This window comes from Dermochelys coriacea, chromosome 2 (genome assembly GCF_009764565.3).
Source record: "Dermochelys coriacea isolate rDerCor1 chromosome 2, rDerCor1.pri.v4, whole genome shotgun sequence".
Lineage (NCBI taxonomy): Eukaryota > Metazoa > Chordata > Testudines > Dermochelyidae > Dermochelys > Dermochelys coriacea.
In genome coordinates this window covers 227,408,335-227,435,973 of record NC_050069.1, presented here as the reverse complement: position 1 = coordinate 227,435,973, position 27,639 = coordinate 227,408,335, and positions in this window count along the sequence as shown.

The window sequence follows — 27,639 nt, the reverse complement described above, 5'->3', positions numbered from 1 at the left end:
TAAGTTGCAAAAGCAACTGCTGCATCAAGGGAGAGACATGACAATGTCATTCTGGAGCCACCTCAGTCTGTGTACACATAGCATGGGAGGGAGGGATGAGTCAACTGTGTGATCTCTTAAGTTTTAAATTAAAACTAAGAAGAGCTTGTTAAATTGACACATTTTGTAAAATCCCCCCATGTGCATTTTTTGTCTTGCTCAAAATTTGAAATGTCAACAAAACAACTGAAATGTTGAATTTTGGCCAACTCTATTAGTAATCTGACATATCTACTCGAAAAATGACAATTGCTTAGACACAATCATGCAGAAGTAAATCTAACAGCCTAACCCTTCCAATCTCAATTTCTCTGTTTTTTGAAGTCTATAATTTAAAAAGCCCTAGGTAACTAGCAGTTGCTAAAGATGTATTTTGTAATCATGCACTGTAAAGAAATAGCATGGAAAAAACCAGTATTGTAGAAAAACAATAGGAGAAAAAAATCCCTGAAATATCTCATTTAACCTTCTTGATATCCTGAGAAGTTCTCCTAATGGTGGAAATAGAGGCACTGACTTTCTGGTTTCCTGGGGTGCTCGACTCTTGCTCTGCCCCAAACTCCACCCCCACTCCACCTCTTCCCCCCAAGGCCTCACCCCCACCCCACCTCTTCCTGCCCCGTTCCAACCCCATGCACACCCCACTCTCACTCCCCCCCAGCACCTCTTGAACGCCACTGAACAGCTGATCACAGCAGGTGGGAGGTGCTGTGGGGGAGGGGGAGGAGCTGATCTGCGGGGCCGCTGGTGGATGCTGAGCACCCGCTATTTTTTTCCCATGGGTGCTCCAGCCCCAAAGCACCCACCGAGTCAGCACCTATGAGTGGAAATGGTTTGCAGCCAGACAGAGGGCTTAGTACACAGATTAAAAGTTATATGTAGTCTATGGATCCTCAGGAAAACCAGCTCCATACTTGTGAATCTTGGGCAAGACAGGCATCCCAGCTGTGCCACAGCAGCATGGCTCATCCAGCTGGTTACCTGTGCAATAACAAAGTTGCTGTGTTCTAATGACATACATTACTGTTGATGTAAAAAGGCAGCATCGAAACCAGATGGAAGGTTGGATTTTCAGGGCTTGTAATTGAAAAAAAAAATCAAACTTAATCTGGAAGTTATTTACAGAGAATAAATATGGGGGAGGTTTTCAAAGGCACAAAAGGTAGGAGTCAGGCCCTATAAACTCACTGGCTTTTGAAGATCTTCCCTATTGAACCCAAACTGATGCTATTTTTCAAATAAAAGACGAAAAACTGCTCATGTGGCAGACCAAAGATAAACACACACTTTTTAAAAGTGCTTGAGCATCTAGTTCTAGCTTCTGCCTCAACAGCAACACCTGGATATTTCTCAAAGTGGAGGATTTTTTCTAGGAATTTAGTGTTCTACCTGTATTTATCATGAAGCACAGAACAAGTGTTGTTAACATTCACTTGGAGCAAAAGAGCAGCTTCGATAGGGTCTACACTCATTCGACTTTTCTCTGCACTCCAAACACTGTTCATCATCCTCAGCACTTGTACCAGTGAGGAGGGCTTTAAACTAGGTGCACCGGGGGAAGGAAACCAAAGCCCTGAGGTAACTGAGGAAGTGGGATACTGGGAGGAAGCACAAGCAGGAGAGTGCAAGAGGGGAGGGCTCCTGCCTCATACTGAGAAAGCAGGATGCTCAGCGAGTTATATAAGTGCCTATACACAAATGCAAGAAGCCTGGGAAACAAACAGGGAGAACTGGAAGTCCTGGCACAATCAAGAAATTATGATGTGATTGGAATAACAGAGACTTGGTAGGATAACTCACATGACTGGAGTACTGTCATGGATGGATATAAACTGTTCAGGAAGGACAGGCAGGGCAGAAAAGGTGGGGGAGTTGCATTGTATGTAAGAGAGCAGTATAACTGCTCAGAACTCCAGGATGAAACTGCAGAAAAACCTGAGAGTCTCTGGATTAAGTTTAGAAGTGTGAGCAGCAAGGGTGATGTCGTGGTGGGCATCTGCTACAGACCACCAGACCAGGAGGATGAGGTGGACAAGGCTTTCTTCAGGCAATGAACAGAAGTTACTAGATCACAGGCCCTGGTTCTCATGGGGGACTTCAATCCCAATATCTGCTGGGAGAGCAATACAGCAGTGCACAGACATTCCAGGAAGTTTTTGGAAAGTGTAGAGGACAATTTCCTGGTGCAAGTGCTGGAGGAACCAACTAGGGGCAGAGCTCTTCTTGACCTGCTGCTCACAAACAGGGAAGAATTAATAGGATAAACAAAAATGGATGGGAACCTGGGAGGCAGTGACCATGAGATGGTCGAGTTCAGGATCCTGACACAAGGAAGAAAGGAGAGCAGCAGAATATGGACCCTGGACTTCAGAAAAGCAGACTTTGACTCCCTCAGGGAACTGTTGGGCAGGATCCCCTGGGAAAATAACATGAGGGGGAAAGGAGTCCAGGAGAGCTGGCTGTGTTTTAAAGAATCCTTATTGAGGTTGCAGGAACAAACCAGATATGTTAGGTGACCAGCTTGGCTTAACAGTGAAATCCTTGCTGATCTTAAACACAAAAGAGAAGCTTACAAGAAGTGGAAGATTGGACAAGTGACCAGGGAGGAGTATAAAATTATTGCTCAGGCATGCAGGTGTGAAATCAGGAAGGCCAAATCACACTTGGAGTTGCAGCTAGCAAGGGATGTTAAGAGTAACCAGAAGGGTTTCTTCAAGTATGTTAGCAACAAGAAGAAGGGCAAGGAAAGTGTGGGCCCCTTACTGAACGAGGGAGGCAACCTAGTGACAGAGGATGTGGAAAAAGCTAATGTACTCAATGCTTTTTTTGCCTCTGTCTTCATGAACAAGGTCAGCTCCCAGACTACTGCACTGGGCAGCACAGCATGGGGAGGAGGTGACCAGCCCTCTGTGGAGAAAGAAGTGGATCAGGACTATTTAGAAAAGCTGGATGAGCACAAGTCCATGGGGCCAGATGTGCTGCATCCGAGGGTGCTAAAGGAGTTGGCAGAGGTGATTGTAGAGCCATTGGCCATTATCTTTGAAAACTCATGGCAATCGGGGGAGGTCCCGGACAACTGGAAAAAGGCTAGTGTAGTGTCCATCTTTAAAAAAGGGAAGAAGGAGGATCCGGGGAACTACAGGCCAGTCAGCCTCACCTCAGTCCCTGGAAAAATCATGGAGTAGGTCCTCAAGGAATCAATTCTGAAGCACTTAGAGGAGAGAGGAAAGTGATCAGGAACAGTCAGCATGGATTCACCAACGGCAAGTCATGCCTGACCAACCTAATTGCCTTCTATGACTAGATAACTGGCTGTGTGGATGAGGGGAAAGCAGTGGACGTGTTGTTCCTTGACTTTAGCAAAGCTACTGACATGGTCTCCCACAGTATTTTTGCCAGTAAGTTAAAAAGTATGGGCTGGATGGATGGACTATAAGGAGGATAGAAATCTGGCTAGATCATCGGGTTCAACGGGTAGTGATCAATGGCTCCATGTCTAGTTGGCAGCTGGTATCAAGCGGAGTGCCCCAAGATTTGGTCCTGCAGCCGGTTTTGTTCAATATCTTCATTAATGATCTGGAGGATGGCGTGGATTGCACTCTCAGCAAGTTTGCAGATGACACTAAACTGGGAGGAGTGGTAGATATGCTGAAGGGTAGGGATAGGATACAGAGGGCCCCTAGACAAATTAGAGGATTGGGCCAAAAGAAATCTGATGAGGTTCAACAAGGACAAGTGCAGAGTCCTGCACTTAAGATGGAAGAATCCCATGCACTGCTACAGACTAGGGACCGAGTGGCTAGGCAGCAGTTCTGCAGAAAGGGACATAGGGGTTACAGTGGATGAGAAGCTGCATATGAGTCAACAGTGTGCTCTTGTTGCCAAGAAAGCTAATGGCATTTGGGGCTATTTAAGTAGGAGCATTGCCGGCAGATCAAGGTACGTGATCGTTCCCCTCTGTTCAGCATTGGTGAGGCCTCATCTGGAGTACTGTGTCCAGTTTTCGGCCCCACACTTCAAGAAGGATGTGGAAAAATTGGAAAGAGTCCAGCAGAGGGCAACAAAAATTATTAGGGGCTGGAGCACATGATTTATGATAAGAGGCTGAGGGAACTGGGATTATTTAGTCTGAAAAGAGAAGAATGGGGGGGGGATTTGATAGCTGCTTTCAACTACCTGAAAGGGGGTTCCAAAGAGGTTGGATCTAGACTGTTCTCAGTGGTAGCAGATGACAGAACAAGGAGTAATGGTCTCAAGTTTTAGTGGGGGAGGTTTAGGTTGGATATTAGGAAAAACATTTTCACTAAGATGGTGGTGAAGCACTGGAATGGGTTACTAGGGAAGTGGTGGAATCTCCTTCCTTAGAAGTTTTTAAGGTCAGGCTTGACAAAGCCCTGGCTGGGATGATTTAGTTGGGGATTGGTCCTGCTTTGAGCAAGAGATTGGACTAGATGACCTCCTGAGGTCCCTTCTAACCCTGATATTCAATTATTGCGGAGGGTTTCTGGAAAACACAGAACAAGTTATTTTTGGTGCCACAATACATCCTAAAGATTGAGACATTAATAATTGAAAAATGGTACTTTCAGGTGTCTCGAAAGTTGTTCTTTGGACACCAGGACATCCTAAGAAAAAGTGGAACTGACCTGGTAAAACCTGAAGAAGGGCTCTGCATAGCTCAAAAGCTTGTTTCTGTCACCAACAGAAGTTGGTCCAATAACAGATATTACTTCACCCACCTTGTCACTCTGGTAAAACTGGGGTGTATGGTCACTTTAACAGAGGCCCTCAATGTGATTTTTCAAAGTCACTTTTTAGAGTTGAACCTCACTTTGAACGCTATTAGAAAACTAAAGATAGGCTCCAACTAAAACCTTTGGTGTTTCTGATAAAAATAGAACCTGGATCCAAACCATCCCTAATATTTGTGAAATATAAACCTGGCCTCTTTGGATGTGATGAGATACCTGAGGCTGGGACTTAATGAAGCCTCCCACTCAGCAGGAAGGCCAATTACCTTCTAGACAAAGACTTTGGCTGTTATATTTAGTTCATGAATTTCTTTTATAACAAAGGGCCATGTCTGCATTCTACCTCCTTACAGATTTGAAGAAAGTCTTGTCTTGTAGCAAAAAATGGTTTTTAGTGAATTGAAAACAAGGGAATTCTGGAGTTTTCTAGTGCATTAGCACCGACTACATATGATCATATCTGTTTTGTGTTTCTTAAAGCAGTAAGGGAAACATCAGTTGAGATTACAGAAATTAGATTGGTTTAAATGAATTATAGGGCATCAAAGATGAAATTTTGATTTCCCCTCACATCATATTGTACTCTATTAGTCCAAGGAGACTACAAATATCCGTAATTAAAGTCTGCTTGGTGACATTTATGTGATTAAATGTAAAAGCATGAATTTAATGCTGCCACTGAGTTAGCAACAGCTCCTCAAATGACAGACATATACATCTCATTCTTAAGCTTTACAGTGCTGAGATGTTTCTGGCACAACCTGCTCATCACAGGAAAAAAAGAGAATGATCGGAGTGATATAAATAGGACCTGAATGAAAGGGAAGGGACTTGAATCAGTGCAGTTTTCTTTGTTACAATATGAGAAAAATCTCCTAATAAATATTGCATTTCTGCAATAAGATGTGAGGAGAACACTAATGGGCCAATTCTGGATCCCTAATTCGGATGAGTAATGTGTGTTCACAAAAAAGAGTTTGATTGAAGGTGCACACACATGCATCTGCCAGGTCCTTCCCTGACCATGTCTTCCACCCCGAGCCACCTTTAAAGTAGGGTTTCTCCACTGTAAAGAGAGCTCTGCAGAAAAAGTAATACAGCCCTCAACTGTATTTCATATCTTCTTTAATCTAGGAGCCTGGTGAATTCTACCCTGACTGGACACTGCCAGGTCCTTCCCTCTCATATAGGGCCTGATCCAAAGTCAGTGGAAGTCTTTCCAATGACTTCTTCAGTGGGCTTTGTATTAACCCCTGTAGCCTGATCTGGAGTGTGTTAGTAATGTTGATTTAATTTATCAACTTAATTTAATTAATTTTAATTAATTTTAATCAATTACTATTAATAACAACAATTAATAATATTAATTAGTGTGGGTTTAGGCTCGCCAATCTGTTTGATCAGAAGATAAAGTTCTTGTCCCAAATCAGGCTCCACAGAATTTATGAGGGACCCTTGGGTGTATGACAGGAAGCTCACACTGAGACAGATATAGTCATAAAGACTTTTTATTAAAATCAATGAAATAGTAAGCAAATGGTAAAAATAGTTAGAATTACAAAGTTACAATTGTATTACTGATATTCAAGAGATACATATGGTAATATAATATTATGTGCTGCAAAACTTTGGTTAATACTCACACTCTGTTTTGATAACCTGGTGTTGAAAGACACAGGGCCTCGCTCTGGCAGTTCTGGTTTCTCACCTCTTGCAGAGGAAACTAATGTAAAGAGCTGTTAAAGCTGCTTTAGAATTTACTTTCTGACTTAACTAAAATAAAACCTAATAAACAAAACTGAGAATAAAAGTTTAGGGAAACCAAGCTTAGCCTAGTCCCTTTGGAACTTAACATTTGAAAAGAAAATAAGTATGGCATATTAATAGTTAATAGCTGTCGTAGATGGATAGCATCGATAGTTAGTTGAAGATGAAGATCTAGCATAGATGAGATGAATGAATCTCGAAGATAAGATAGCGAGGTGTGTCACCTCTTTTATAGGGCACCAGTGCTGGAAATCCTTCCTCTTATGCCCAAATTTCATTCCTCCCCCACAGAAACATTAGGGTGCACTTACCCCATAGGCTAATATGTACATGCGTATTGATGACAGGTATGTACACGCTTGTGGTGTACTTGTTAAGTCTGTGGGTACAATTTTGAAAAAAATCCTATGCCATTCTTGGTTGTTTATTGGTCTAGGTAAAGGTCTTAGACATAGGCGTGGGTGCTTTATCTATTTGGGTAAGAAGATGAAAGTCAACTTTACTTTTCTGGGTAAACAGTCCCAATATAGATATGCTAACTTTGCCTTAGCTTAGCATACAGGTTTTTGGCCTGTAGGTCTCTTGCATTACAGCCAAACTTATTTTTAATATAAATCTATAAACCTATTACAATACATCAAATACTTAAAAGAAAAGATATATCTATGCAAGCAAGCAGATTAATCCTTAGGGCTACACCCCACAGGCCCTTGGACCCACAGACAGCACTGTGCGAAGTCCAGGGTATACTGGAGTAAGCTGATCCATATAGGGCTGCCCCTAGCATGAAAACAGAATACAAAAGATTTTGTATTGCACATTGTGTTTATAGCATACATTTCTTTCAATGTGTGCTTTAAACAGTACATTAGAACTCATTACTTAATTTATAAGGGACCGTGACTATTAGCAGATAGGATGGCTATGACCTTTAGGAAAATAGTACAGCAAATGTTACTGCCAAGAGCACACAGTTACTTTATGAACATAATCTTAAGGGAATAAAATAAAACAGGTTCCTTACTTTAAGCACTAAAAAAGGCAACAAACACTGACCAACACATTTTGTTCATATGAAAGATTCACATGTACTGAAAAACGCATGTTATGATGTGGCATAACTCATTTTACATATACTAGCGCTATCTAACTACTGGAATGCAACGAGAAATCTTAAAGGACGTACTCTGTAATTTCATCATAAAATGCTAACGTTCATGTCAAAATTTTTATGGAATGAAAAATTTAATATGAATGTTTTAACTGAAATTTAGAGTTTATGAAACTTGCTAGAAGCTAAAATTTTCCATTTCTTTACAGGTCAGGTAGAGAATATGGAACAGGAGCACAAGATTCCACCACACCACCTTCTAAAATGCCCTCCCCCCACCCCCCGCCCGCTGGCCTGCAGGGAATCTACTGTAAGAGATGGGTCATATACATATGACATTTTCATATGACAATTTTCATATTCATTCAGTCCCTGGCCTCCCTGCAGGGGCTGCAAGCAGATATTCCAATTAGGATGGCTGGATTTGTGATGTGTACATTGTAATGATGTTGTGCAGGCAAGAACAAGGACCACACTGAAGAGTGCATGGAGTCAATGCAAGCTTGCTGCTTTATTAACTACCCAGAAGTGGGCCTAGTCAGAATAACTTTGATGGAACACTTTTCCTTTCGAAATGCAGTTCTGTTAAAATTGGAATGCTTTGCAAAATCATGTCAATTTCACCATTTCATTTTGGAGAGAAAAAGAAAAGGGCGGTGGGGGGCTCTGTCAATGTCAAAATAACCTGTTTCTACATTATTGGAACTAAATGTTTTGATTTCTCCTTTTGAAACATCTTTGTTACAAAAAAAAGTATTTTGTATAGTATATATTATAATATAAAACAAGCTGAAATTGCAATAAAATGTTTCAATTTTGTCAAAACTAAACATTTAAATCAATCCAAAACAACACATTGGTCAGAATTTTATTTCATGGCAAATTCCAAATTTTTTGGATTTTGTTCCTAATCAGAGCAAAACCAAGTTTCAACATCTCAGAACCCTCTGAAATAGAATTTCCATTCTCTGCACCATTCTGCCATAAGTAACATAGTAGGCCACTTTCAGGTGTAGTGAGACCTACAGAAATAACTCTTACAGAAACTTTGATGCAGCCACCTTCTGCAAGGTGCCTAATTCTTCAATAAATCTGTCCCTCTTTGCCGCTGTGATTAAATACCTTTGATGTCATTCTGTCCATACCTCCAACACAGCAGCTCCCACTGTAGTCTTCCCAACTCCAAACTGATAAGTCTGTGATACTTCAGCCTGGCATCTCTTCTGAGAATACATTGCAGAAATTACTACATTTCCCAGGGATTTATAGGAGTCTGACTCTTTTTACCATAATTCCTTTAAGCTCCCACAATCCATTTCCAAACTTCCCACAAGCTATTGCTTCAGGAAGCAGTGCTAAAACTTTGGAGTAGGAAATTAGATCACAGTACAAGTGCAACACTTGACTGTAGTGTGGTGTGTAGATATGAAGTAGGTGGCCAGCATGGATGCACTGCTCACTTGCCCTTTACACCAGAGCTGTTCCATTTGTTCAGTTAGGAGCAGTATAATTCTCTACTACGGACATTTTAAATCGTCAAGGCCAGAGAAGATAGTTTGTCCTTAGAAAAAAGTTTACTGTATCTTTTATGATTACTAGAGCTGACCAAGAAACTAAAGGTTTCCCAAAAGAAATATTATATGAAAAAAATCTTACTTCAAATTTTGGTTTTCCTGTTTTCAAAACAGAACTTTTTGCTTGAATTGACCCTTTGAAATGAAACAAATTTTTATTTCATTTCTACTTAGTGTCATTTCAGATTTTCTGTTTTTAAAAAACCCAACAAAATAGTATTTTATATTGAAACTAAACCAAAAAAAAATCTCACTTCAAAATGTCAGTTTGAAGCAAACTTTTGTTTTGAAATTTCCTGTGGGAAAATTTTTAGTCAGAATTTACATTTTCCCACCAAAAAAACTGGTTTCAATAAAATCACAGTTTGGTGGGATAACTTTTCACATGACAAATTTAATTAGCGCCAGAATTTCATTGACCTCCATTATGCTATTTTTTCCTAGGATAGCCCTCTTCTGCTAAATTTTAGCAAGAATATAAAAATTATAAACAGATGGGTACTTTATTAATATAGTGCCTGGGTGCACTCATTTCTCCCATAACACAGAAATAATCCCCTTTAGTTGTATGCTACTTGACCACTGGGAATCATGTAGACAGACTATAATAATTACAAATTTCAGCCATTGAAATTAAGTATGTGGTTCTTTAAGACATAAAATATCCTTAAATTAAACCATATCTACAAAGTTTGAGGGACCCAAAGGAGATGGTGTAAAATTAAGAGAGAACACAGTGACTGAAGTACAGATTGGAGCCTGTGAAATGTACAAAATGATGCATTCTGCAGCATACTTGGCATTTGAACACAAATGTGTGCGTCTGCTCACCACAGATTGTTGTAGCATAATGACATGGATTCTTTTTAAGCAATGGGAAGAGGCTGTGATAAAAGATTTCCCTTATCAGCATTCATGTATCTAAGTACTCATTCAAAATTCTAGTTTGTAAACTCCAACTCTCTCACCAGAAATCACTGGCCATCTGTTGTTTTTAATGAGCTTCCAATGAAAGCAATTTTGATCATTAATTGGACTTTAACATGTATTTTTCTTAGCAACTAACAAGTTAAGAATTCTAAGTCTTTGTCTATACATCATTCCTTATACTTTGTATCTACATTCATCCAATTCACATATGATTTACCAAGCATCTCAGTCCCTCTGAATTATGCTCTTTTTCTCAGATTTGATCTTTTTTCTGTTCTCACATCCCTTCTCTAATTGCTGCCAATTCAGGGATTATTTTTAGATGATAGGGAAGAACAAACAGTTTCTTTGAAAACAGCTTTGGATCACTAATGGAAGTATGTCCTTAGATGTGTAACCACCACTAACCTTCCCCACCTAAGAAGGAGAAAATATAAGTGGATTTTCAGGCATATTCTGAAATGCTGGACTTCCTCAAAAAGAGATTAGTATAATGCTATTAAATCTATATATTAACATTGGAGACAATTACAATGCGTCACCAGGTAATGGTACCATGTATCACTGTTCTTGAGCAGTATGTATATTGTGATATTAATACTTTTATGAGATGTTCTACCCTTTAGCTTCTCTTCCGAAGTAGTTTTCATCTTCGTATATGATATAAATTGGAATTACTGTCAGGATGGATGTAGTTTTTGGTGCTGTTGTATAAAAAGGCCTGAAAGGGTTAGGCTTTGGTTGTTGGTTTTTTCATTAAAAAAAAAGCACTTTTCCTGATTGATTTTTAATATTAGAAGCATTAGCTATATCAGTGGTCTGGAGTCCAGCAGTGGTCTACAGAACCCTTCTGATAATCAGCAGAATGAAACATTTTGAGAACTAAACTACTCCCCTTCTGTTTTCTGGAGGACTAGAGAACTGGAAAAGCAATTCTCTCTGTCCTCAATTGAAGGGGTGAACAAGCAAGTCTTTAACAAGGAAAAATCTTTCTCCCAAGTGTGTCAAGAGTTTGAATTAACTAATTAGTAGGGGGAAACCCATTATAGATAATGATGAAAATCCTTTCCTATCTCAGTTTTTCAGACTTCAATTTCTTGCCTCTTGTGGGATGAAATCCAGGTGCTACTGAAGTTCTGCCATAGACTTTTATGGGGCCAGAATTTCATTTCCAGTATTGTGATTAGAGCTAGGGAAAGTTTCCAGCCAAAACATTTGGGGTTGGGTAGAAAATTGCAAATATGGGTCAATCAAAACACTTTGCATGTTTGTGTCAATTTTGGTGAATTATTTTGGTCCAAAAAAAAGGGGGAGGGGGTTCCAGAAATGCTAACATGTTTCATTTTGACATTTGTGAAAAACAGTTTTGACTTTTGTTTCTAAATCCACAAGGGGACTTAGGTGCCACTGGTATGCACAAAACCAAGCTGATGGTAGGGACCCCCCATAGCCCAGTGATTAAGGCACTCACCAGGGTGGGGGAGACTCAAGTTTGAATCCCTCCCCTAGAACAGGCACTGGAACCCAGGTCTTCCCCCTCATCTTCCCCCACCCACTTGTTAGGCAAGTGTCCTAATCATTGGGCCATAGTATGTAATGGGGTCATTGCTGCCTCCTCCTCCATTTTGTGAATGCCAATGGCACCTAAATCCCCTTATGAATCTAACCCTTTGCTCTTTTTTTTTTTTTTGCTTTTTTTTTTTTAGGGTAAAAATGCCCAAGCACAGAACAAGATGTTCCACAGTGGGTCAAACAGTACGTTTCATTTGATCCAAAACCATTTTTTCAACTTTTCAATTTGCCAAAATTCCCCCAAAAGTTTTCCTAAAACATTTTTTTAGATATTTTTTAGAACCGACAGTGAACTGAAAAATTAGTTATTCATACAGCTTTAATCATAATCCCATTTGTCATTCTGTCAATCCTAGAGGCCACGAACAAAAACAGGCTAGACAAGTCCTTATGAAACCAAAAATCTAGCAACATTTGTTAAAAATGTTCAGGCTTTTCTATCCATCATCAGGAAAAAGAAGGTACAATTTGTAATGGTAAATTGAGAACTACAATAAACTTTACTGATAAAGTACAAATTTACATTTCAAAAATATATGCTACAGAATGGAAGGCAGAAAGAAGTCTATACTGTATATGCGACAAAACATGCTCTCTTTAAGTCAATAGCAAATTCCCACTGACATAAATGGTGCAGGATTGGCTTTATCTGTATACCTAATGCTAATGTCAATAGAAGAGGTGCGTGCATTGAGAAAAGAATAAACCTATTAATCTAGCTGACAGAACGGTAAATAAATAACCTCCTTTTAATAAGATATCATGCCATGGGCAGATGTATTAAATGTCAATCTATTCTATATTTTTATGGAATTCTATACTGAATTGCAAATTGTGTGCAATGTTGAGAATGCTACATTTTGACATAAAAAAATATTTTTCGTACAAAGATCACTGTTTGATTAAAGTACACGGACTGCTAATATTTGTCTCAGCAAGAAAATTCTTATCATGTACTTTAAAAATTGTTTAGCTAGACAGCTTGAACACTGATGTCACCAGTTCTTGACTATTGTTCATCCATTGCTATTGAAAGCAAGACTATCTGAACTGTAGGAGTCTCCTAGAGACTCGTGTCTTCAAAGTTTCTTCTCCAGTATCCACTAACTCTTGCTCTCATGCCTCGCTCATGTTATATTATGGTTAAATTTTAACCTACTAATTAAACAGATTGGAACAAACAAGTTATGTATCGCACTGAAATAACTGAAATAATTATGTTATTTCCTTTGTTTTATAATTATTCCTTATGGTACACTTGTCTGTGTTACTTGCCTGCAGTAAATTTCAGGATATTACATACAAAAAAAAAGAATGTTTCCAAAGTATTTACTCAGACAATTCTGAAAAGCTCTCAGCTTGATATGTTTAGTATTGCTGAGCAGGAAACAGTTTTCCCATCCCATGAAACACTGTCAAGATTTCAAAAAGTTTTCCCATTCCACATCAAGACAAAACCAAGACTTTCAACATTTTTCATGAAGACCCAAAGAGAAAGGGAACAGCCCCAGAATAAATTATATATATTTTATCAGTGAAGATATTTAACCATTGGAACAATTTACCAAGAGTTGTGGTGGATCCTCCATCCATGGCAATTTTTATATCAAGATTTGATGTTTACCTCTCTGTGGGCATGAGATGAGGGACCCCTACTCCAGGATACGTCTAACTCATTTATTATTCTTTTAATCCGTAATCACTTAAACAGCAATTCACTTAAATCACAGCAATTTACTTAAACACATATACAATTTATTTACACCTAAACCACCTCTTTGGGGATTAAAGAACATGTCAAAGGGTAAGCACGGTGAGAAAAGGTTTGGGTGAGGTTCAATGCAGCAGTCTCTAAAGTGCAATAAACTTTACCATTACAACAAATTTATGAGTCCAGTGTCCTCTTCCTGGACCTGCTGCTGTGACGCTGCTGGGGTCACTCCCCAATGTTGGGTTTGGACTCTGTGTGACAGAACCTGTTCTCCACCTACAGTTATGGCCCCCCTGAGGCGATGTCCTCTGCTGGGTCTGGCACTTCATCCCCTCCTGACTGGCAATGTCACCCTCTGACTCTGGCATTTCATGCCCCCTCGACAGACTTTGGGCATCCTGTTCCTCTCTTCCTGGACCAGCGCACATGACCCTGTTGCAAGAGATGGAGACTCACCCTACTACTGTTGCTCTGATGCTGCTCCAGCTGCTACTCTGGCTCTGGGCTGCTGTGCACGCCGCAGTTCTGCCACGACAGCCCTAGCTCACATGGAGGACAGGTCCTGGATTCTTGACACCCTCACTGGCCTACCCACCCTGTGGAATCCAGATGACTTGGCGTGCTGACCTCTACCCGCTGAGTCCCCAGATCCTGTGAGTCCCCAGATCCTGACTCCTCTTCAGCACTGCCCCTTTCTCATGGTAGTGGGAGAGGGCCAACCAAAAAAACCCACTAAACTTCAGCCAGGGGCCAACAGCCCCCATTGCACTCTTTCCATTGAAAATTTTGCAGCAAATACTGATTTCTCACCAGACTATTACTGCAAATATATGAAATATATATGAAATATAGCTTACTGAGAATTTTTTGTGCATTTCTTTTCAATTTTTATCATTAAAGTTTCTTCAAAAAATCGAATTTTCTGCCTATTTTGACTCCTTTGAGATGGTCTCAAAACAGGAAATGTCATTTAATTTTTCTGCAAAAGATTTCTCAAAATTTTGCAAATTCAGAAAATTTTGACCAGCTGTACGCCAAACTCCACATATCACTTCCTCCTCTTTGAATAAATCCCATACATTTTCAGCATGTACAGTAATACAATATGCACACCACAGGTTTTTCAATTTCATGGTAACACAAAACCTTATCTCCAACCTCCTGCAACATTAACAGACAGAGAGAGAGAGAGACAAAGAGCGAGAATGAGAATGTGTGTTAGACATTCTTGCACCACTGAAGGTCATAATGAATTATTTCTCCATGGGGAAATAGAAGGTTAGAGTTTATCATATCATCATTCAGGTCTTTGATTAATATTCCTTTTGGGGTGGAGGAGGGGCAAGCCAGGCTGCCTTACACCTCATTAACCAAGAGATTAACAAATAGGTGAGGCTGCTGTTAGGGGAAAGATTTAAAAAAAGAGTTGCATATACATTGCTTGGCACAGTGATGGCAAAAGAGAAAAGTGAAACAGGAGAAGAGTCTATAAACATCACAAAGGAGCAACCACTGAGGAAGAAGAGAGTGGGAATGGGCCATCTCAGGAAGACATGAATTAAAAATAGGCAAAAAGATAAAAGTTTAAGAATACTTACCAAGTGGGAAAGAGAGAGAGCATGAAGCAGTCACAAAATTACCACTTTGGGGCTCCAGCTGCCAAATGTAAAGGGCCAGCATGCTCTTCCTTGCCCTGTACACTCATAGAAAGACACCCAGGGGAAAGTTCCTATAAAAGGCAACTTTGCATTATAGAAGGTTAGTAAGGGCAGATAAGGCAGATGCTGATATCCTTCTGCATTCAAATTATATCACAGAGAGGAGTTATTTAGTACAATAAAACTAGTCTTTATAGGTTGACATTAAGACAGGGAAAACTTTGGCTAAATATCAGAAAAAAAATATTCCTGTTAGCAAGGTCTATTAGCCCATGGAATAATCTCCTGAGAGAAAGAGTGGAAGACCCAGTGGCACTTTTCAAACCAAACTGCATACAGTAAACTAACATTTTTACATTTTATACTGGTGCAGAGAATGACAAGGTTGTCTAATAGATCTCTTCCAATGTTAAATTCTGTGATTAGATTCCTAGTGCTACAGCTTAAAACAGGATGTGCATTAACGTATCTGGTATGCTCCAGAAAATTGATATGGGCACAAGTATCTAATCAGAGATAGTTAATGTCATAACTTTTGTGTTGCTTATGCAGGCTGTAATTTACAAACCAGATTGTATAGATGTGTAACACTGCTAAAGTGAATACTTTGGTTGAATTTGAAGGCAAATTAAGATTTCATTCTCTCTGAGCCAGAACACTCCCCTGGGCTGTTGGCGAGCAGCATTCATTCCCTAAATCAATGAATATTTAATTTTATTTATACAAAACAGAACAGGTTCCACAGCAGAGACTGGGAGAGACTAACCCCAGAAATCCCCCACCAGCCCATGGTCAGGCCACACACTTACGTGGTGGGAGACCTGCATTTGAGTCCCTACTCCACATCAGGCAGAGTGAAGACATGAACCTGGGTCTTCTACTTCCTAGGTGAGTACACTGACCGTTGGGGAAATAATGAGGACTCCTCATTTTTTGTGAGAAAGGGCTAAGGCACCTAATTCCAGGAAAGGGTTCACAGCTGTGAATCATGAGCAGAGTTAGGTGCCCAGCTCTCTTTGAGGGGCAGGGTTCAGGCCCCACCCCTCTCCTTGGTATTTCCTATTGGCTAAAGTAGGCAGCTATTCACTTAGGTTACTGGCTTCTGTGAATCCCATTCTTAGATCCCTAACTGTCCCCATGCATTGTATAGGGAGCCTGGATACCTGAACCAGGGCTGTGGATTCCACTAGGCAACAAGGTCCCTAAAGTTACATTAAGAGAACATAAGTTATTACATTTCAATATAAACAAGAAACAAACTTCAAATTCTCTCTCTTTTCAAGACCCCAGCTAATTTTGCAAAGGAGACAACATGGTGACATTAAGATAGCCCAGTGAAATTAATATACAGCATCCTGCTTGGCCTTGCGTGTATGAATTGCATTCATTTACAGTTTTTAATTTCTTAGCAAAGGAGTCCTCAAAGGGCATTGCTAAAAGGAAAATCCACTCTTCAAGTCACTAAATCTATACCATGGCATTATTATAGACCTGTGTGAACACAAAATACCTCAAGAATGCTTTAGGGGATACAAGCTTCATTAGAAAGATAATCTACTGCAATATGATAAAACATAAGGTAGCTATTCTTTCTACTACAGCACAGATGAGGACTTTATTTTAAACCCATAGCAGATTGAATTTTTGCATGATGTTTTCTTTAAACTGCCTTGCTTAATCTAGAAATACATTAAAATACCCATCTGCCAGCTGTGCTAGTTTCAGCTGTAGCAAATTGATGATTAGTAGCCTCCTGACATAATTTTCTTCACATGAAATAAAAAAATGACTGTCACAGGATTACAGCAGAGGGGAAAAATCCAAAGTTCATTATGTTTTGTCTTTTTTTATTTTACCCTTGAAATGTTTTGGTAAATAACAGGTGTGCTACAATTAAGTAGAATGCAAACATCAGTAGGGCAGATATTTTAAAGGCCATGTTTGCAAAGTTTCACAAAAAAACAGCATACCAACAACTCAATGTTAACATTTCAGTCTAGTGAATTTGTAGGCAGATTCTGTTCTACTGCTACATAAAATGACCAGGCTCCATAGCAGAGCCTGGTCTCCTGATCCGAAGCTAGTGAAATGTGTGTGAGACACATTAATGATCCAATTCAGCCTCTGAAGTTCAGTGGAGAGGCACCACTTACACTAGGGCTGATTTTGGTCCTCTGTTTCCAAGGGCACTACAAGAATCCCCATTGTTGGTAGTGCTGGTTGATTCACAGAGATGAATTTTCTATCCACTTTTAAGGGAGGAGAGAAGGAGCATTGTTTTGTTTTCAAGGCTTTACAGTTTGGAAGAGATGCTAGATTGATAGCCCAGAAGGTTGAGGTCCTTAAAATTTATCCATAGATCCAGTACAGCACAAGCAGTAGCAGTGCAGGCTTGCAGGTACACACGTGTGAACGTACAACATACGACTGTAAATGTCCATTAGCAATAGCGCAGCCTCCATGCCTATTCAGTCCTTGGCCATTCTGCTAAGACTCCCAATAAAAGCACCAATAGTGCTAACTCTGATGGTAACTTTGTGATGCGGATCCTTGTTCATTAGGACTCAGGCCATTGGCTCATTTCACACATCATCAAAATTCATCAGATAGTTTTTGGTTATTTATACCATTGAGCAGACCTGAGTCAGCAACCTGGAGCAGGAGTGTAACAAGACAGAAAGTCTGTCTCCTGAGGCATGCAGTAATCTGGGCAGAAGACCACTGAAATATCATACTGCATTGTTGCTTTCAAAGGTACAAATCCTCCAGCTAGCCTTTGATGTGACTGCATTTTAACACAGACCCTCCCACACACACACACACACAAGAACATTAACTATATCCACTCTGACAAGTTTCAGAGTAGCAGCCGTGTTAGTCTGTATTCGCAAAAAGAAAAGGAGTACTTGTGGCACCTTAGAGACTAACACATTTATTTGAGCATAAGCTTTCATGAGCTACAGCTCACTTCATCGGATGCATTAAATGTGTGTCTTCATCCAGTACACAGAGATGCTTCTCTCCTTGTTATCTTCTCCCACCTTCAAAACCTGGCCATTGCTCTGTCCCAAACACATCAAGTTCCCTTTTGCCCAGGCCTGCCCACATGTTTTCAGGGGTGCTTTTACTGGGCTGTCTTCCTCCACTGATCTTCCTCTTATGACTAAGAAAAACTAACGTGGCTCAGTACTGACTGCCATATGTGCACTTGCATATGATGATTTCAGCTCTGGGACTAGCATTTGTTGATTAACTTGAGCTGCAGACTCAAAAGACATATTAGAAGAAATCAAACCATAGGATCTCCTACTCCATCCACCTTTAACAATATTAGCAAAAGGCTGGGCACAAGCAACTTGTCATGGTTTGTATAATCACACAGCTTTTCCTTCTCACCAGGACAGCCAGATACTGCCCTCTGCTGTGTGGTGTGGGAGCAGAGTTACTGAAAAACCTGCACAAAGAGGTAGTGTAGTAAAGAAAGGTGGGTGCGTGGAAGGTTTCCCCTTCTTCCCCACCATGCAGTTGCCTCCAGACCCTCTGCAGTGAACTTGCAAGCTGAGCTCCACACAGCCTGGGGCTGGACAGCTGGATAGAGCTGTTCTGATGGAGCTTGTTTCCCTCTCAGAGCAGCAATATGTTTTATAAATTACTGTTGCTGTAAGGAGTAGAAAGTCTCTCTAATGGACATCGATCCAGGTGACTGGTGTGGGAGGGGCCGCTCATGGAAGCTCAGCAAGTTGAGAGTTGTGTTGCCAATAGCAGTCATGCATTGGGCCTGAGCCAGGAAAGTATGGACAGGCTGAGAACCATGGCACTGAGTGCTGTGGTTATTGTGAGTCTCTGTCTTCCATGGAAACTATCAGCTGTCCCCCACCCATGGATAGTCTGCTCTGCTGCTAATATCACTTCCAGAAGGTGACATGTCGCACGTCGCATGTCACACACAACACGTCACACGTTGCACGCCACACGTCGCACACACAACACATCACACGTTGCACACACAACACGTCACACAGTATACCAGGTTTATCCCAGATGCCTCAACAATCCCCTTTCATGCCTTCTCACATTTGAAGGGGAACATACGGGCCCTAGTGAATAAACCTCAATTAGGATGCATGAGTGGGACCAGTGACACCTACAATGTGCAGCATTATACATTGTGTGGACTAGGGGGAGAGAAAACTTGCAGATAGTGATACCCACGGTTAAATAACCTGTAAAAACAAAGAAATAGATGGCATTCAGAGAAGACGGTTGATCCTGTTGTCCTTGCCAGGCCTGAACCTTCTGCTTCATTGACTTGCGTCTTTTCTCCTTTATCCTGCAGTCCAATTTTGTTCATCATTTTTTTATTACAATGTTGATTAAAATCTGCAGTTTATTAAAATTATGCAAATCCCTCTTATTTAGACAACTAAAGGCTTGTGCAAAATGTACTCCTTAGACACAGGGATAAATTCTGTGAAGGCAAAGGAAGACTGTTGGGGGAAGGCTGCACAAACAAACAGGTAGATACAGCAGGCCACAGAGCACCAGACCGGCCCCAAAGCCTGTTGACACTCACCCAGGTGGAGGCTTGGTCAAGGTGTCTAAGGAAGGGGCTGAGCTAAGGCATCTTCTGAGCTGGCTTATATAGAGCCCTCAGCTGGAATTAAAATTACCTCACCCCCTTGGAAACATTTCCCTGGGGGTGCCCATGGATTAGGTGGCACAAGAAGGTGTAATTTTGACACCTTCTTGTACCAATTTGGGTCAATCTGACCCAGTAACTATTAAAAGAAAGTTTTACATATTCAGGGGTCCATCGCTCTAAATACAGCCATTGGTTATGATTTCCAAAAGTGACTAGGAATTTTGGGTGCCCTTAAAAGGGGCTGGTTTTCAGATGGGAATGAGTATTCAGTGGCATTTCAATGTTAGCTTTTGCAATGGGAGAATAATCTGACATTTAATGTTGGTTTCTTTTCAGTCATTCAGTGTTCAGGCCCAAAGGAATGCATAATATTTGCTTAGACAACCCTGAGTTTGCAGCCCAAAGAAAAAGGACCAAAATAAGTAAAGTCACAGAATGCTAAATCCTGCTCAAATATATTCATGATGAATGAAGCCTCCTTGAAGTCAATGACAATCCTGTTCCAGTTGAAGTCAGTATGATTACCCGTGCGAGTAAACTGATTAAAGGCCATATTGGTTAAAAAACTGACCTGGTTTAGAGGGGAAGTAAACAAAGGCTACAAAAAAAGTATTATATAATACATGGAAGAAAGGGGAAGTTGATAGTAATGAATAAAAATTAGAAGCTAGAAAATTTAAGAAAATTGATAAGGGAAGCAAAGGGACAGTAGGAAAAATCTATGGCCAACAGAGATGAGGACAGTAAAGGAGTTTTTTAAGTTTAAACAAAAAGAATCCTAACAATGGTACTGGTTCATTACTAGATGGAAATGTTAGAATTATCAATAATACAGAAAAGCTAGAAGTATTCAATAAATATTTCTGTTCTATCTTTGGAGTAAAAAAACCCAAATGATGTAATGTTATCATATGATGATGACATTCTTTCCTTTCCACTAATTTCTTGGGAGAATGTTAAACGGCAGCTACTAAAGTTCGAAATTTAAAAAATCAGTAGCTCTTTTAATATTCATGGATGCAAGTTTAGGAGATTGCTGGACCATTAATGTTTATTTTCAATAAGTCTCCGACCACTGGGGAAGTTATATAATATTGGAAGAAGGATAATGTTGTGGAAGTATTTTGAAAGGGTAAACAGGATGACCCATGTCATTATAGGCCTGTCACTCTGATATCAATGGCATTATCAAGCAAGATAACTAAACAGCTGATATGTGACTCAATACAAAATTAAAGAAGGGAATATAATTAATGCCAATCAACATGGGTTTATGGAAAATAGATCCTGTCAAATTAACTTGATTTTTTTTATAACACTACAAGTTTTGTTGATAAAGGTAATGTTGATGTAATATAGTTAGACTTCTGTAAGACATTTGGCTTGGTACCGCATGACATTTTGATTAAAAAACTAGAATAATATAAAATTAATTTGACACACATTACATAGATTAAAACCTGGCTAACTGATAGGTCTCAAAATGTAATTGTAAATAGGAAATTATCATCTAGGGGGTCTGTTGTAATGGGGTCTTGGCCCTATGCTATTTAACTTTTTTATCGATCGCTTAGAAAAAATAAAATCATCATTGATACAGTTTGCAGACAACAAAAAAATTGGAGCAGTGGTAAATAATGAAGAGGACAGGTCACTGATCTGGATCGCTTGGAAAGCTGGGAGCAAGAAAACTGTGTTTTAATACAGTTAAGTATAAACTAATATCTCTAGGAACAAAGACTGTAGGCCATATTTACAACAGGGGGAACTCTATCTTGGGAAGCAGTGAATCTGAAAAAGATTTTGGGGTGGTGGTGGATAATCTGCTGAACATGAGTTATCAGTGAGATGCTATGGCCAAAAGCGTTAATGTGACCTTTGGATGCAGATACAAGGGACTCTCAAGTAAGAGTAGAGAGGTTATTTTACCTGTGTATTTGGCACTGATGCAATCACCACAGGGATACTGTGTCCAGTTTTGGTGTCCACAATTCAAGAGAGATACTGATAAATTGGAGAAGGTTCAGAGAAAAGATACAAGAATGTTTAAAGGATTAGAAAACATGCCTTGAAGTGATAGACTCAAGAACCTCAATTATTTAACTTACCAAAAAGAATGCTAAGGGGTGATTTGATCAGTTTATGAATACCTACATGGAGCACAAATATTTTGTAATGGAATCTTCACTCTAGCAGAGCAAAGTATAACATGATCCAGTAGCTGGAAGCTGTAGCTAGACAAAACCAGACAGGAAATAAAGGCATAAATTTTGAACCTTTGGAACAATTTACCAAGAGTTATGGTGGATTCTCCATCACTGGCCATTTTTAAATCAAGATTGGATGTTTTTTCTAAAAATATCTATTCTAGGAACTATTGGGGGGGGAGGGGAGAATTCTATTGCCGGTGCTATACAGGAGGGCAGAGTTGGTGATCACAGTGGACCCTTCTGGCCTTGGAATCTATAAATCTATATTCAACAAGATTTGGCCCAGGATTTACATCATTCTGTCCATCTCTTTTTATAAGCATTATTGTTTCTCCTAATTATTGTTCTGCCCTATTTTAGTTCCCCCGATCTCCATGTTTTGTCAAGAAGGATTAAGCTAAGCAGCTGCCACTAGCATGCTCATTGAGTTTGAAGATTATGGAGTTCAAGTTTTAGCAAAGACCTTCCAGTTTGTTTCCACATTAAGGTATCTTATCTGGAATAAGGATGTGTTCATCCTACAGCAGGGACACCATGAATTGAACTGCGGCCTTTTCAGAGCTAAAAGCATGAACCTCTAATAAGATGAGCTAAAGAGACAGCATAGCAGGCTGAAAGCTGTAACAGACTCATATCCTCTGTGGACCATGTACCAAGGGAAGCATATAACACAAATTGACCTCTGGGATTATACTCACTCCTACCCACCTTGCTAACGTATGATACTCCGACTTAAAGAAAGGGTTTTTCATTGTTTGTTGTAAATATTTGACACTCCTGAGAGTAACATTTCAAGGGTCTCCACTGGTTTTCAAACAATATTTAGATGTTCAGTTACAACTGAATCAGTTTCTAACTTAATTTGGATGGCCAGGGCCCAGCCGTGCTAAAACCTGATTTTAAAAAAGGAAAGGAACCAGTTCACCCCTAGAGGTTATCCTTCCAGAGACAGGTTAAGACTCATTAGAAAGACTCTTGGTAACCAATCAGGGTCAATAAAAATCTATGATTTTTATTTCTGAAAAATTCTATAATCTGATTTTTTTATTTAAAATCTGATTCTTATTTAAATTTTGGTTTTTATTTTTAAAAAATAAACCTATTTAAATAAATCTGAATTTAATACAAAATATTTTCAGTCCTAAACTTTTTATAATTTAATTGTAAATGTGAAACATGTTTTGATAGGAAATTTTTATGTATTCAAATCATTTAAGGATGTTTTGTTTAATAAAAATAAATTGTATATGCTGCCTTCTGTGTTTAATTAAATTGCAGTTACCATTCTAATGCAGCTTGACACAAATCATGAGCAAAAAGTTAATCTAGTAATTAAGCAATAGCATTGACCATTTAACGTACTAAAAACATACAGTAAATAAGAATCTGAAAATATTAAGCTATATAATTGTTTTAATACATGTATATAATTATAGTGTACTTCCTAGGTAGCAAAAAGATGTACCAAATCTAGTGTACAAACTCTATTTTATTGTAAATCAACGTTTTAATGGTTCTATCAACCAATGAGAATGTACCTCTCTCTAGAAAATAACAGAAGTGCAAATGGAAAAATTTATTAAAATCAATTATTTAAATGAAGTCTTTCCATTTGGTGATTTAAATCAGTCCACTCCGTAAGAAATAGGTATTACCACCAACTGCATTGTATCTTTCCTGTGGAGGTGGTGGGGGGAGGGAAGACGATTTGAATCTCATGACTTCAACTGGTACCTTCTACTATGATCAATAAATTTAGCTAAAAAATAGAAAGTCACTAATGAGAGCTGCACTAAGGTTTCCTACTGATAGAATTTTACCTGTATTCTTCAGCCATATAATTTCTCTAGACTAGCTACACTGTCCTGAGTATTTTGCCAGAACTTACATCCATTTCTCAAACTGCTGACCCTCTTAATGACCTGAAGCAAGGTCTAGTGACTGGAACTAACAGCAGGTCAATTCAGGTATGTAACATATTCACTGTACTACTTTGCATGCACAATGCATCCTGTTCTTGTATGGGGGTGGGTGGAGTATTGAGGTAGTTTAGAAGGTAGTCAGTCCAATAATATGTAAGAGTAGAGTACTTGACTTAAAAATATGATCTAATCAGCAGCAATTTAGATACCGTATATCCAAATTCAAGCGCTCTGATTTATTTAATGTTCCTAGCACTCATTTTAAAAGAGTTAGGAATTGAATTAGCAGGACATTAGAATGAAAGCCATTAATGTTCTACATAAGGATTTAATGCATGCCCTGCCCTTCAGGAAGACCAACTCCCATTTTAAGCATCTATATGCAGAAGTGCTCAGTCTCCAATACTTGTCCATTCCAGATGGAATTTCTTTTATAAAAAGCAGAGTTAGGTGCAAAATTTGTAACTAATGATTATTTGACACATTTCCTCTCTCTTTTTGAATATTTGGCCACCTATTCATTAGTCAAGATTTATTGCTGAATAATTTCTGCAGGTAAGTCTTTGCCTATAACTTGTTCATGAGCAATACATTGTAACATATGAAGTTTGTGCTGCTGAGACTGGACACATGGTCACATCTATCTACCATCCACATTCATAAGACCACATTCACAACTATAGTATACAAGCACCTTACACAAACCATCAATGTAGAGTATAAAGACTACAGTGGGCCAGGACATTTTTAACCAAATGTTTTTTCCTCAAAAAAAAATACTGTTTCATCTAAGCTGAAGTGTTTCAATTTTTGACAAAGTTTTCAGTGCTACGGGTTCTGAGCTCCAAGTTGGACTCTCTGGTCACTTCCAAAGAGAGAGAGACAGACTGATCAAAAACCTGATTTTTTTCAATCCAAAAATGGAATTGGGTCAAAAACATCCACTTCACAAAAACATTCAACATTTGTGTTGATTGCAATGAGGAATGAAAACAAGTTTCAAAACCTCAAAAGTTGTCATGAAATGTAATTGTCATTCTCTGACTAGCTCTAATTAAAGACCCACATGTGGTCTAGTCTGTTTTCTTCCCCGCTCATTACAAGGAATCAGCATCTCCCTCCTTCCACTCTATCATCTTTTTCCACATCCTGTGCTGCTCTTTTTTCAGACCACTGGACCTGCAGTGGCATCAAACCAGGTTCATTGATGCAGGCAAAGATGGCAGAGTCTCAATGGCTATTAAGTCACAATTGCTGATCATGCCTGAGTCTGAGATCTAGCACTGAGGCTCTATGCATCATAGTCTTCTGAGGAGTGGCTGCGGACTAGGTGCACTGAAGATATACTAGCTATCTGGTTGTTTACTCTCTTGGTGTTGGTTGACATTTCTGATTTTTATTTCTTCCTTTTAAAAAGTGTGGTGGCAGATGAACAGAACTGTGTGTTGGGCTCATTCAGTGGAGATAAGAGAGTGGGAATACAGCAGATGCCAAGGAACAACTTCTTTTTCCAGCACTAACAGGTACTTTTAAAAGAACTAAAACCTCTTTTTTTTAATATATTGTATTGTTTTATGCAAAGCAGAAAAAAAGAGAAAAATGTCCAAATCATCTTTACTGACAGTGTTCAGAATTGTCCATGCTAGTTATATTTATCAATGCAGAGCTCCTACTATCTATCCATCTCTAGGAAGATTACATTACATTATTGATTGAACCTTCCACTAATACTTCCTCTACTATAATAAGTTTCATTTTGTATATCACATTTTCCCTGTATAAATCAACAATATAATAGTCATCAATTGTGACTTCACTAGCAGGTGAGAGCGAGTTCCACTGCAGAATTTCTCTCCAGACTAATGTGTAGCATCTTTACTCATTTGTCAATGACAAATGCATGAAATAGCAGATGCCATGGCCTAGATGCCAGAATGATGCTATTCTCTTTGTTGTTCTGTATTTGTGATGTAATCAATGAGAACAGAATGTGTGCGGATGAATGCATTTTTAGATTTACTTTTGAGATAATCACAGGATGTAAGTGAACAATTCTGATTTAAGAAAATGTTTTTCTTTGTAAAAAAAAAGGCAATATTTTAGTGACATAAATAATAATGCTTTAAAACTATTTAGTATGAATATGCTTTTACATTTCCCTTGTGAATACTCTAGTTTTATATCATAACTAAGTCCAGTTATGACCTCAAATACAAGAAAAAATACCCCCATATATATAGAAACAGATTTCAGTCCTATGAGGTTATTAGAATTAATTTCATGTTCTTTCTGACTTGTCCTTCCTCCCATATATTAAGCTGAAGTTGATATAATGTAAGGGTTTGTGACTTATTCAGCAAGTTAATGATCAAACACTGTGTGAAGGCTGAACTATTTAACAAGTGTATATTTAATAAGAGTGTCAAACATACAGCTAAGGGTAGCATGAAATCCCACCTCTACCACCATGTCAGGGTTCCCTCCCCACTCTGAACTCTGGACTCTGGGGTACAGATTTGGGTACCCACATGAAAGACCCTCTAGGCAAAACTTCAAAGTTACAAAAAACAGGGAGAAACCTCTCTCTTAGCACAGGGAAAATTCAGAAGCTAAAACAGAAGATAATCTAATGCATTTTCTTCCTATTTGGAATCCTCTATGTTTTAAATCTTATTACCCGGTAAAATTACCTTCCATCCTGATTTTACAGAGGTGTTTCTTTTACTTTTTTCTTTGTAATAAAGTTCTGTTTTTTAAGAATCTGATTGGTTTTTAGTGTCCTAAAAACCCAAGGGTTTGGTCTGTGCTCATCTTTTTTACCTATCTGGTTGGTAGATTATTCTCAAGCCTCCCCAGGAGAGGGGGTGAAGGGGTTTGGGGGAATATTTTGGGGAAACAGGAACTCCAAGTGGTCCTTTTCCTGAATCTTTGTCTAATTCACTTGTGGCAGCAGTACTCACTCAAGGACAGGGAAGGATTTGTGCCTTGGGGAAGTTTTTAACCTAAGCTGGTAGAAATAAGCTTAGGGGGTCTTTCATGTGGGTCCCCACATCTGTACCCCAGAGTTCAGAATGGGGAGGGAACCCTGACAGAGAGTTTATTTGCAAATATTAACACTGAAAAATCAACAATAATATCTGGATTTCAAAAGCAACTAAAAGCAGATTTTTTGTCTTGAAATTGATCAGTATAAATACATCTGTTTCACATACAGTGGAACCTCAGAGTTACGAACATCTCAGGAACGGAGGTTGTTCATAAATCTGAAATGTTTGTAACTCTGAACAAAACGCTATGGGTGTTCTTTCAAAAGTTTACAACTGAACATTGACTTAATACAGCTTTGACACTTTACTATGCAGAAGAAAAAATGCTGCTTTCCCTTTCTTTACTAATTTATGTTTAACACAGTGCTATACTGCATATGGGGATTTTTTTGTTTGGTTGGTTTTTGTTGTTGTTGTTTTTGTCTCTGCTGTACCTGATTGTATACTTCCAGTTCCAAATGAGGTGTTTGGCTGACTGGTCAATTTGTAATTCTAGTGTTTGTAGCTCTGAGGTTCTACTATACATAACAATTCAAGATTTTTAAACACAGCCTGCAGCCAGAATGTCACCTGGTGAGACATGTTACTTAACCTTATAGAACTGTGTCCTCTAGCAAAACATTGGGCTGTATTATTCATTGCATATGTATCTTAAACTGAAAACTTACAAAAATAAGTACAAGATTTCAGATAAAACACCGCAGG